Below are 13568 nucleotides of genomic sequence, written 5' to 3'. Positions count from 1 at the left end.
GTCACAAAGGGCTGCCAGGTGAACCTGGGGGCGGACAGCTCACCTGGGCCTGTGAGGATGACAATACCCTCGACCAAGAGGCGAGGAGGGCAGGCAGGGAGCGGGGGCCCTGGTGGAGCGTTTACCTCCTGGGAACGAGCTGTGGGGACATGCATCCATCCAGCCATCCTCACCTGTCTGTCTGCCCAGAGAGGTGGGGTGCACATCTCCTGGGAACGAGCTATGGGGACATGCATCCATCCAGCTATCCTCACCCGTCTGTCTGCCCAGAGAGGTGGGGCGCACACCTCCTGGGAATGAGCTGTGGGGACACAGCATCATCCAACCATCCTTACCCGTCTGTCTGCCAGAGAGGTGGGGCGCACACCTCCTGGGAATGAGCACTGGGGACACAGCACCCTTTCAATTGTCCTCACCCGTCTGCCCACCCACCACAGAGGATCTGCACCCTGAGGAAGTGCAGGAGCTACTTGTGCCTCAGGAGGGGCCAATGAGAACCACAGGGCCTTCCTCTGAGAGCCCAGCCGCCCCTTCCCTCCTGAACCCCCCACCTGGCCAGGCTCCAGAAGCCTCTCTGGCTGGAGTGGGGGCCACAGCTGTCATGCTCTGGAGCAGGCTGACTGTGGATCTCTTGCCTGTTCAATGCCTTCTTCATCCTCTCGTAGCATCAGGGACTGGCCAAGGTTGCCAGCCCCTGTGCAGGGTGAGGTCCTCAGAGCCCATGCCCCACCTCTGCAGCAATGAGAAAGCCATCTGTCTAGGAGCAGGGACCCCAGGGCCTGCCTACCTGGTGTACCTCAACCCCTTGCCACTGAGCATGGCCACCGCCCCGCATGTCTGTGTGCACCTGTGGCAGAGGTGGGCTCCCTAGTTTGTAAAATGAGAGCATTTTCTAAACCAAGGGATGCCTCTGTGCAAGATCCCATCACAGTAAACCTATGGCCATTTATCAAGTCACTGGCTGGGCTGTTCAAAGTCATCAGTTACCAGAGGGAGGTTCAAGAGGGAGGGGACATATGTATACTTCCCCAGACCCTGATGCTGGGAAAGACTGAAGGCAGGAGGAGAAGGGGACGACAGGACGAGATGGCTGGATGGCATCACCGATGGCATCTAACTTACTCTAACTCAATGGACATGAGTTAGAATAAGCTCTGCGAAATGGTGAAGGACAGGGAAGCCTGGTGTGCTGCAGTCCACAGGGTCGCAAAGAGTCGGACATGACTGAGTGACTGAACAACAACAATGGCTGACTCATGTTGATGTTTTGCAGAAACCAACAAAATTCTGTAAAGCTATTATCCTTCAATTAAAAAATAAAAAAAAAAATCACTCATTTCCCAAGTTTCTTTACTGTTCTGAAATACTTCATTTTATTGAAAGGAATGCATGTATTTAAATTGTATTTTAGTTAGTTTGAAGATTAGAGTATTAAAATTCATCACAGATGGCCTTGTACAGTATGTGTATGTATGTATATGAATAAATTATTTCACTCGCTGTGTCTGTGTGTGAGGTCACATCTAAAAACTCTTCAACTAAGTCTAGGTCACAGAGATGTATATGTGTATACACACACAAACAGACATACACACACACCCTTTGAAACAATTTTAGACTCACATAAAAGTGTCGAAACTAGAACAGAGTTCTTGTAGGGACTGCAAAGATAGAACGCATCCCCACATCCGTGAACGCACCTCTTACATAAGCGTGGCCCAGAGCCTAAACTAGGATACAGCTCTGCCCAGGGCAAGACCCCTGACCAGCCCCCTCAGCACCAGGCCCCAAAGGTCACCCAGGCTGCCGGGGGTGTCAGCAGTTCACTCCATTTTATTCCTGTGATTTTCCACGATAAGGAAGTGCCGTTATGTGTCCATCCGTTCGTCCACCGAAGGCTTTTTATTTTCAGTTTTTCATTCTTACTAATAAAGGCTGTGAGGCACTCATGCAAGTTTCTGCTTGAACATAGAATTCGTGTCTTTAAATACCAGGAATGGGGTTGCTGGGTCACACGGTGTTTAACTTTACAGGAAAACGATCAGCTGTCTTCCGGGGAAGCCGGCTGGCTTCTGCATCCTCGCAGCGCTCGGTGGTCATCGGTTCCCGGCGGCCTGCCCTGTGACGCTCTGTGCGGGGCTCACTTGTGCTGGCTTCAGTTTGCGCTTCTCCGGAGGTGGTGATGTGGACATCTCTGCGTGCTTACTTGCCATTTGTATCTCTTATTTGGGGAGGCATCTGTTCTCTCTTTGATGTGGCAGCTGGCTCCTTCCACACTCTCCTCCAAGTCCTTGGCATCCTTCCCTTAGCTTTTGCCTCCCAAATGCAGACGTCCTGCCTGCCCGGTGGACCCGGGTGCTGTGAGAAGGCACTCAGAGCTGGTGGATTAGAGGTCAGCCTCCTGTCTGACATTCTCCTGTCTGCCAGGAGTCTGACATTCTCACACCTGACCCCCAGCCCATGCTAAGGACAGCAGACAGGACGTGGGCGGTTACGTGGAGGGCGGTGGGCAGTACCAGCTGGAACAGAGGGCAGAGCTGCGAGCCCCTTAGGAACACACTGACCTCCAGTGGACACTGCCTGATGCCAGGACCCTGCCCGAGCCACCGGCATCCACCCAGCAAGGAGCTCACCTGCTTCCTCCGTGAGGCTGCACCAGTTCGTTGCTACATTTCTAGAAGACATATGGAGAGGATTCTTAGCCATCCTCACTGCCCCCTGAGGCTAAGTGTGGGCAGTGAGGACTCGTGGAAAGAGCCTGGGGAGGAAGTTCCTGGGCAGAGGCAGCGAGTGAGGCCAGTGCCACCTGGACGCCAAAGGCCTGGCAGCACCAGCAGACCTCGGGGATGGAGGTTCTAGAAGGAGGGGCAGGAGCTCCAGTCTGCCCCACACTGCACAGATCCCTCTGGGTGATCTACTTCTCACCTCATGTCAAGAAGGATCCAGAGCAACCAGGATGATGAGGAGGGTCAAGTGATGCCTTACTGGGAACAGGGTCCTGGGGCAGGGAGCTCAAGGGGTGAGCCTTGTAGATGGGTTAAGGGCCCTCCTTAGAAGAAGGAGAGAGGGGCCCTCAGGCATCCCAAGGGGGCACTGGGGGCAGCCCCTCTTTAGCAAGAGAAACCTTCTTGTATCTTCTCCATGAAGTGGCTTAGAAGCTGCCTGGACCACCGAACAGTGATGCTCTCTGCCCTCACTGCTCACAGTGCAGTCCAGGGGCAGCAGCATCGGCCTTGCTGGAAGTTGTCAGAGATGTAGATGCCCAGGCCCCACCCTAGACAGCTGGGACCTACCTACATAGAGGCTGCTGGGCTCAAGAGAGGTGTTTGGATGGGGAGTCATGGGGATTCTGTCTTGGGGGCGTCTCTTCACCGTCACATGTCAGGACTGTCCCAAGTTGTCTGCCCTGATACCTACCTCCGGACCAACGTCTGCTTCAGCAAATAGGCAGCAACGACAACAATGACAGGCCCACAGTCACTCATTGTGTTCTCTGTCCTCAGTTCTCCTGGGTTCTTCAGCTTCCACGAGGCTCTTCATCTTGTTCCAAGATGGACAAACTTCTGCAGGGGACAGCGGCCTGGGGGCCATGCCGAGCTTGTCCACACGCACCTCTGACTCCGTCCTCTCCAGAGGGACCACAAGGCTGTCCCTGGGAGCTTCGATCTTGCTCAATCCCATGGACACTCTAAGGATGGGCAGGGGGCTGAGTGGAGTTGGTGGGGCCCCCCTACTCTCTCCTCTTTTCTCTGCAGTCACGGGGAAGGTCTATTAGCTAGAATGACCTTGGGATTTCTCTATTCTCTAATGAAATGCCAATAACAGTCTTCATGTTCTGCTTTCTCCTTATTCCTTGTTTGGAGCCTGTCTCTGTTTTTGTGGTTTGCGGTAAACAGTCTGCTCTTGTGTCTCAGCACCAAGCCAATCACTGCCTGGAGGCCCTGGGGCCACCACAGGCCCTGTGGAGCACTGTTCCCACGTCTGCCCCGTGGACTTGACTTTGGAGACTTTTTAAAGCATCCCCTTAAACAAAGTCCAGGTCACATAAATGCTCACCAGGAGCATAAATGCTCAAGGAGCCTGGGTGCTCACACAGGGAGAGTCTGGCTGCATTTTGATTATAAAAAAGGATGACATTGACCTGGAGGCCCTCGGACAGAGTCGTTTATTCACTGATAGACCCATCACCGCAACGGGTCATCAGGCGCCTACTCAGTGCTGAGTTGGGGATGTATCCAGGAACTTTGCCTCCGGTCCTCACCTTGGAGGCTAAACTCGACTCACCCATGGCCTGCTCCATCCATGGTGTCCATGGGGACACCACCCCCATCCCCGGTCCTGCAGCCAGGCCGGGCGCCTCTGTGCTTTGAAGCCCATCCCTCCTGGATGCCTCCCATCTTACTCTCCCTGCTGACCGGCTGGTCTTCAGGGGGCATTTCCCAGTAAATCAGGTGCTCATCAGTCCTCACATCACTGATCGCTTCTGGGAAACTCAACCTAAGTTGGCTTGGCGGTGTCCAGTGTGACAGAAAATAAACAAGCCAAAACATAGACTTTGTCAGCAGGGGCACGAACACTGTGACCTGGATGCTGACGAGAAACTAGCTCAGTGAAGGGGAGGAGAGAATATTCTGGGTGCAGGAGGGGCTGCAAAGCCAGGTGGGGGGCTGGGAAGTTGAGGGGATCAGGAGTCGGGGGTTGGGAGAATGAATGAGAGGTGAGGTGATGGGGGAGGGGACTGCTCACAGGACCCTTAAGTGTCTGCACTTTATTTAACTCGGTTTGGGTGATCTGCTGCTTACTGACATTTCAAAAGGGATAAAAGCAAAAGGACTAGAAGAGGAGACTCAGGAATTGGCTACCCTATTGAAACCTAGATCTTCCTCCTATTTCCTAGAAGAAACACAAGAGGAAAATCCACCCAATGCCATGCTGAAACATATGTAGACTTCACCCAGCCTGGGCCAGCAGAGCACTGGATGGTGTGCTGGAAAGACCACCGTCCTCTGGGATCTGACCTCAAGCTACAGCTGCTCCCCCTTTACAAACTGACCCTCCTCCACCAAGCCTCCCCCAAACACCACTGCTTTCTCTGCTAAATCCTTTTTGAATCTGTATTTCACGGTGTAGACCTCCATGAGCAGCATCTTATGTAAGGTTACTGTTCCAAGCAACATGTTCTGTTTCTAAATATACTTCTCTCCACTCTGAGGAGTGTCCTCCAACTTCTCAGGTTCTACCTGTTTGAGGAGGACACTGGCCATCCCCCAGACCCCCTGGTGGCTCTCACTTTTCCAGGCTTGAGGTTTCTGATGACTCATCTGCTCAGCACCACTGCAGGCTGGCAGATGTTTTGCTGACAGATATCAGGTGGATATTTATGGGCACCTTGGGTGAACCATGCAAAGGGGACATTTTCCTATGTTTTCCTACCTACACGCCATCAGCAGCATGCACCTGTTGCTGTGTGGATTTGTTTTTTAACTGAACAGAAGCTGTTTTCCTAACTCAGTTTCGCATTTCTCTAGTGACAGGGGCATGATATGTGGTGTGGTTTTCATTATCAAGGAGAAAAGATCCTTCCTTCTGGGACCCTCAGCTGACATCCAGGACAGCCAAGGTGGGACCATCCCAATTCCGAATGGGGACAGTACCCTCCCTGGAGACCAGCCAGACAGGAACCCTCAGCATTTTGCACAGTGAGGCTTCTCTCTTGCCTTCTCTATGTCTGTTTCCTCCTGGTGAGTATGAGCACCACGGACCCAATGCCTGGGACCACAAGGACAACATGCAGGCTCTTTGTCCATAAGGATGGAGTCTCTCACACCTGCTAATAGTCTGAATGATCTGATGATCCTTGCACTGGCCAAATGCCTCTTCTTACAGATATCTAGCATAACTCCAGCACATGAGGGCCAGCCACCTGCACTATTTCCCCTGTGTTGGTTTCTTTTTGCATCTCAGAATTCATAGTATGTCTGTGAACAACCATCTGCATGTTAGCCCTGTGAGCTTTTCCTTATCTTTTTAGGAAATGCTGTGAAATGGCTTGCCAAGGGAAAAAAAAAATATTGGCAATTGTGAAGCTGGGCTCATGCTTGATTTCTCTGGTTATTCTCCCATTGTTCCGCAGAAGCATGATGGACAAACAGCTGAACAGACCATGATATAGGGGTGATGCTTCACATCATTCCCTTAAGGGCATTGTCAGACTTCCCTAGTGGTCCGGGTTTAAGACTCTGAGCTTCCACTGCAGGAGGCATGGGTTTGATCTCTCGTCTGGGAAGTTCTGCATGCCTCACAATCCAGCCAAAAAAGGGCAGGGCATGCTGTCATCACCAAAACTTTAAATTCAAAGGATGCGCTTCTTCTAACACAATTGAATGTTTATGATCACTTTCCTCTTCTGAAAACATTATACTGTAGTAAGTGGAAGATGAGGTTTTTATCAACATGGGCCAAGGTTAAATGGCCTCCCCGGGGCTCCAGGCTGTGACGAGTGTTTTCTGCATGCATGGTGGTTACTGAACATGGGTGTTAGGGGCACGCATTGAGGAGAGACGTTTAATGAAGCATTGAGCAAATCTGTCTCTCAGGGACCCCAAAGGATGCTCTTGGTACTGGGTTTTGTTACATGAATATTGCTTAAAATAGGTGGACCTTTGGTTAAGCTTGGAGAAATTTTATTAAACTCCAATGTGGTTTAGAATCAAATTTTACTGGTGTTTGTTCAAACTGAGTATGAAAGAGATTCACCAAAGTCATGGACTCTCCTTTCATTGTCATTCAAATCACATTTATTGTGTTAGTGTTTGACTCACAGCTATCTGTAATCTTATGAAAGCTGATTTCATTAGAATTGTTGTTTAGTCGCTAAGTCGTGTCTGATTCTTTGTGACCCCATGGACTGCAGCACACCAGGTTTCCCTGTCTTCACCATATCCCGGGATTTGCTCAAATGCATGTCCATTGAATTGGTGATGCCATCTAACCATCTCATCCTCTGTCACCCTCTTCTCCACCTGCCTTCAATTTTTCCTAGCATCAGGGTCTTTTCCAATAGGCTGGCTCTTCGCATCAGGTAGCCAAAGTTCTGGAGTTTCACCTTCAGCATCAGTCCTTCCAATGAATATTCAGGGTTGATTTCCTTTAGGATTGACTGGTTTGATCTTGCTGTCCAAGGGATCCTCAGGAGTCTTCTTGAACACCACAATTAGAAAGCATCACTTTTTTGGTGCTTAGCTGTCTTTGTCATCCAACTCTCGTATTCATAAGTGACTACTGGAAAAACTGTAGCTTTGACCATATGGACCTTTGTCAGCAAAGTGATGTCTTTGCTTTTTAACATGCTAAGTTTGTCATAGCTTTCCTTCCAATGAGCTAGTGTCTTTTAATTTCATGGCTGCAGTCACCATCCACAGTGATTTTGGAGCCCAAGAAAATAAAATTTGTCTCTGCTTCTACTTTTTCCCCTTCTATTTGCCAGGAAGTGATGGGACTGGATGCCATTATCTTAGTTTTTTGAATATTGAGTTTTAAGCCAGTTTTTCACTCCCTTGTCTCACCTTCATCAAGAGGTTCTTTAGTTCTTCTTCACTTTCTGCCATTAGAGTGGTATCATCTGCATATCTGAAGTTGCTGATATTACTCCTGGCAATCTTAGAATAGCTGTAGTCTTTTTAAAAAATTTTTATTTGGCTGATCTAGGTCTTAATTGCAGCATGTGGGATCTTTGAACTCCGACGCGGCATGCGGGATCTAATTCCCTGACCAGGGATGAAACCCAGGCCCTCTGCGTTGCGAGTGTGAAGCCTCAGTCACTGGACCACCAGGGAAGTCCCAGAATAACTGTAGTCTTACAATGATGAAACATTCTCCTTTGTCAAAACAGATAAACAGTTTTCTCCCAACTGTGATTCTGAGCAGGGGCTCAGAAGCCATGGATGAGAGATCTGATCAGTGTGGGCTTGAAAAAGTAAAAAGGTTTTATTTCCTTGGCATACAAATTCAATCTGATGCCCCAATCCCTCTGCTTATCGTAAAGTATTTCAGAGGAACATGATGAACGATCTCCTTGTGTTCTTATGACAGATGGATTTATTATCTCAGAGATTCTCCCCTAATCAAACGGCTATAATTACACACTCCAGTGCCTTTTACTGGCAAATGTAAGATGAGAATATAAAGATATTGATTTTTACTTTTTAAGAAACATGCTGAGAGTACCACATTTAAATGAGAGTTTCCCTTGACACAGAAAATGAAAACGGTAAATGGCACACTACTATTCCGATCATGCTTACATTGCACATGATATTTTTGAATTCGTCTTTGGAAATTGTCAGTATGTAGGATGCCCTCAAAATATTTATTCCATAAAGGTAAATTTAATTTCCAGATAGGAAGTTATTCACATAGGCCTGTTTACAGAAAGAGGAGTTTGCTGCAGGTTGGATAGCACTAGATCAGATGTGACTATAAGGAGAGTTAAGACAGATCTCCTGATCATTTTGAATGATTTTCAGATCATTCATCTAAGGGTGAATGATCTGCACTTAGAGCCATATGAAACTGGGATGTCCAAATATATTTTTTTTATTTACGGAAAGATTGAAGGCAGATGGAGAAGGGGACGACAGAGGATGAGATGGCTGGATGGCATCACTGACTCAATTGGCATGAGTTTGGGTGAACTCTAGGAGTTGGTGATGGACAGGGAGGCCTGGCATGCTGCAGTCGCAAAGAGTCGGACACAACTGAGTGACTGAACTGAACCAAACATACTGTCTCAAGGGAGGAAAATGAGTAATTAAATTTCCTAATGTTTTAAGTGGATACATGTCAGATTATTTAAAGATAATTAACTTGATTAATATTCTTAACCTAAGCACAAGCCATCTGTGGACATATTCTTTGCCCACATCTAGTGCCTGCTGGAAAATGCATGTAGCACTTCAGATAATATCCTGTAAGACTTCTGGTATGACAGAGCCAGGAGGCAGGCAAATCCTGTCCCTGAGAAATGACTGAAGAGAATTTTCAAAACAGCCTTCTTGGAGGGCTCAGCAATGACCCTGGGTCAGTGATAAATGGAGGGGTGTTTGCTTACAACCACTGCTGAATCCTGAGTCAGAGTAGTGTGAGTCTGTAAATGTATGCGAGACAGCAAAGGAGACACAGATATAAAGAACATGGACTCTGGGAGAAGGCGAGGGTGGGATGATTTGAGAGAATAGCATTGAAACATGTATATTACCATATATGAAATAGATGACTAGTCCAAGTTCGATACATGAAACAGGGCACTCAAAGCTGGTGCACTGGGACAACCCTGAGGGATGGGATGGGGAGGTGAGTTGGAGGAGGGTTCGGGATGGGGGACACATGTACTCCCACGGCTGATTCATGTCAATGTATGGCTAAAACCACTACAATATTGTAAAGTAATTGGCCTCCAATTAAAATAAATAAATTAATTTAAAAAAGAATATTATACACAAAATCATGGAGTACAAAAAAAAAAAAAAAAGAATAGTGTGAGTCTGGTTGATCTTGCCCTGAGCTCATCCAGACCCATCATCCGCTTGGCCATGAAGTATTTCTGCTAGGGAGGGGCTCCTCTTGGAGACCAGATTCTCTGCTGCTAGATGGAGCTGAGTTGACTGGGGAGCACAGGGTGGAAGCTCCATTCCCAGCCACAAATGGGAAACCTTGCAGTTCTCCCAACTTATGGCTCTAATCTGTTTGGGCCAAGTGGCAGAAAGCTGGATGACCCAGGAATTTAACCAGGAGCTCCTGGAAGGGAGAGGACCACAGCGCCTGGGAAGCTCTCCTCACATCCTAGTTTGAACTAAACAGGAAATGAAAACACAACATATCACAGTTTATAGGAGGCAGTTGAAATAGTGTTTGAAAGTTATAGCTTTAAATACATATATTATACAGGAAGAAAAATCTCAAAGCGATAACTAAGCTCCAGCCTAAAGAAATTAGATAAAGAAGAGCAAATTTAGACTATAGAAAACAGAGAGGAAAATATCATAAATATCTGAGTGAAAATCACTGAAATGTAAAACTGAAATGAAGGACCAATCAGTGGAACCAGATAACAGATATTTGAAAAGATCATCAGAATTTATAAACCTTTGGCTAGGCTGAGCAAGGAAAAAATGGAAAAATCACAAAATTAGGCAGGAAAAAGAGGAAACATCACCAACTGTGCAGAAAGCAAGAAGATTTAAGTGCACTATTATGGACAACCTTATGCTGACAAGTTAGGTAACTAAGATAAAAGGGGAAAATCCCTAGAGTGGCACAAATTACTAAAGCTGAGTCAAGATGAAAGGAAAACCTAAAGATTTTCTTTCAAATCATAAGGAAATCAGGTCTGATCAGTAGTAAAAAAAAAAAAAATATCTTCCCACAAAGAAGATGGTGGCTTCACTGTGAATGACTATCTGAGAAGAAAAAGTCCCAGCACAGGGCAGCATCTTTCAGACAGAAGAAGAAGGAACACTTCCCAATTCATCCTTTGTGGCCAGTGTCACCCTGAGACCAAAACCAGAAGACACAAGAAAAGAAAACTGCAGTTGTCAAGGACCAAGGGTCCTCATGGACACAGAAATAAAAATCTTACCAAGTTGTTAGCATGTCAAATCCAGCAATATTTAAAGAGGCGCAAACACCATGGCCAATTTATCCCCAAACATACAGGATTGCTTAGTATATGAAAGGATAGTTCAACATGTGAAAATCAATTAATGTAATAGGTCATATCAATAGGATAAAGATGACCCCCACAACACACATGATGATCTGAATGGACATTTGGCAAAGTTAAACACCTGTTTTTTATATTAAAAAGCTCTGTTCAACCACATCTTGACAAAGACCACTTTCTACATCTGATAAAGAGCCTGAAGAGCTCGGTCATTCATTTGAGAGTCTGAGCACTGCCCCTGAACCAGTAGTGAAGGGAGGACCCCCATTTACCACCTCTGTCATCACTGCGTGTGAGGGTCTAGCCCGGGGCAGCCAGGCAAACCAACCAAACTGCATCCTGCTTCCTCGGCCCACCCCAGATCAGCCTCTCCCAGCCTCACGGGACGTCAGATTGTGTTTAAAACACTGCCTGCTTTTTTTCTGAGTGATTTCTGTTTCCTCTGGGTCCCCTCTTCTATTTTTGTTGTTCTTTCTCATTCTCGCTTTAGGGTTCTCGTCCAGTGTTTGCGCGTCCTCCTAGCTGTTCTCCTGTGTGTGAAGAAGCCTCTGCAGGTGCTACCTGTAGTGTGAAATCCTCTCTCTCCCGACAGGTTTCCGGGACTTGTGGTTTTTCATGGGAGAGAGGTCCAGCTGAGGGCTCAGACGTAAGGAGGTGGCTGTATCCACAACAGCCGTTTGGGGACCACACAGCATCGCCGTCAGGACATAGGCGTCTGGAGCCAGCAGAGGCACCTGGGAGCCCTCCAAGCTTCTGCCTCCTACATGCAGTGGCAGGGACAGAGCCTGCCGCCTTCAGGCTCTGGGGTCAGACGCGCTGGTGAGAGGAGGGAGGAGGGAAGATGCTCCAAAAATGTGCATCTCCTTCTCCTTTGCTCTTGCGTCACTGGTTCCCAGTGATGACATTCCACGGGCTCTCTGATGGATGCACAGACTTGGCTTTGTCACAAAGGGGCGGCAATCAGCCTTTCAACACGTGGCGAGGCCCTCCAGTCCTGACCTGCAGCCACTTCTTTTCACAGCTTTAAACCCGAATTTGACATTTTGCAGAACTGCTTTATTAGGTGTGCCTGAGTCTCTCAGTTTAAATTTGTCTATGTGACAAGGAAATGTGATTTCCAGCAGTTGGGGTCCTGGAGATGAGGTTTAGCTGTTGTGTCCAGGAACCAGGAGGAGGTCCCAGGGCTGCAGGGCCCCAGCCTGGTGATCATGCACCTGGAGAATCTCCAGGGCCCCCGCGGTGGCCTGCTTAGCCACCCTCCATCCCTGTGTGCCTCCAGAACCCCCAGGACGACTCTCTGCTGTGAAACAGTGCAGGGCAGATGCTATGGCTGAGGCCCCTCTGCGAGATGCTTATAATCAGCTACAGATCTGCTTGCTAACACCGCCAACCCCAGACCCCAGAGGACGCAGCCACACGAGCTTCAGCAGACGCGTGCCTGGCAAGCAGACCTATCTGCACTAGGACCGCTCTGCTGCAAGTGCAGGACGAGCCCGATCAGGCAGGAAATGAGAGCAGAGTGGAAGATCCTGTGACAGACCCTGCTCCTACCTGGGCAAAGCTCTCTGCAAACTGCGATTTCCTGTTTGAAATCGCTCTGCTGTAGACCGAGTGATGCTATGGCATTGCCCAAGGATGCAAAACCACGTTTTCTCTCTTGTCTGAAGTATAGCTGCTTCCTGGGAAGAGCCTCAGGTCAGTGTGGACTGAGTTTTTTGTTTCATTCACAATAGGAGCACGACTGTTCTCATTCCATTCAGTTTGATGATTAAAGAGTGATGGTGAGCGGTCTGCACCCTTGCTCATTGGGGGCTGCTGCCGTCCTGGCCCCCAGTTGAGATGTTCCTGTCCTGTCACCCTGAGCAGCCCCTTGCACACCAACTTTGGTCTTGGCCACATGACTTGCTTGGGGTGGTCAGATGTAACGTATGCTCTACACACAGGCTTGCAGAGCTCTGGCTTGCTGGACTCATGTGGCCGCCACATGATGACAGGTGTGTGGTCCTGTCTCCGGGGCCAGTGGCCAGCCGGCATTCTCAGGCTCAGGCCAGTAGGGGAACCTGGCAAGCCCAGTGGGGCAGCCTTCTTCCAGCCATCCCCACAGCCATGAAACGACTGCCCCCCAGCCTCGGTGCTGGTCTCCTGGGCTCAGACCCCTATGGCGTTGCCCTCACCCCGCCATGGGGGCAACAGTGTGGCACACCATGGCCAACATGCATGTTTCTAAGACTGGGATCTGATGCCCGTGCCCGCCCTACGGGAGACGGGACTCCACAGTAATTCAGCTTGACTGCCCCTTATGCTATCAATTTCAACTATTTCTTCCAGCTGGTTTTAGGTTTCAGCTGTTCCAACAATCCTTAGTAAACACTCCAGAATGTCAAATTAAGGAAACCACATGTGGCAGCCAAAACATCCCCAACTGTCCCCAAGTGTACACTTCCAGGCTCTTGAGGAACCTCCTTCCCCTGGGGGCTCTGGCCAGTGGCCACTGTTCCCTGGGTCAGGAAGAGTCCCTGGATGAGGGCATGGCAACCCACTCCAGTATTCTTTCCCGGAGAATCCCTTGGACAGAGGAGCCTGGTGGGCTACCATCCATAGAATTGTACACAACTAAGCCACTTAGCACAGCACAGCACTCTCCCCTGTGGCCAGGCAGTCAGCAGAAACCCCCAGCCCCCTGAGCTGCCAGCACGGTCAACCCTTAAATGCATCTTAGTCCCATCCTGATGGCTTCGACCTGTGTCCCCTAAGCAGAATCCCCGCTGAAGCCCTAGGTCCCAGACCTCACCTCCTTCTCCATCCCTGTATCTCTTACACAGATTCTGAGTGAAGGGCACCCAGGAGG

The 13568-nt window shown here is 48.9% G+C and overlaps 1 protein-coding gene across 1 annotated transcript in view; it reads right to left on the bottom strand.

Annotated features, from left to right (window-relative positions):
* Positions 1 to 13568, bottom strand: part of SYNDIG1 (synapse differentiation inducing 1) — a 102127-nt gene that overhangs the window by 38751 nt on the left and 49808 nt on the right. The window lies entirely within an intron of this gene.

The sequence above is a fragment of the Bison bison genome, unplaced genomic scaffold (assembly GCF_000754665.1).
Source record: "Bison bison bison isolate TAMUID 2011002044 unplaced genomic scaffold, Bison_UMD1.0 scf7180017864063, whole genome shotgun sequence".
In the NCBI taxonomy this organism is placed as follows: domain Eukaryota; kingdom Metazoa; phylum Chordata; class Mammalia; order Artiodactyla; family Bovidae; genus Bison; species Bison bison.
This window is presented reverse-complemented; position numbering and strand designations above follow the sequence as displayed.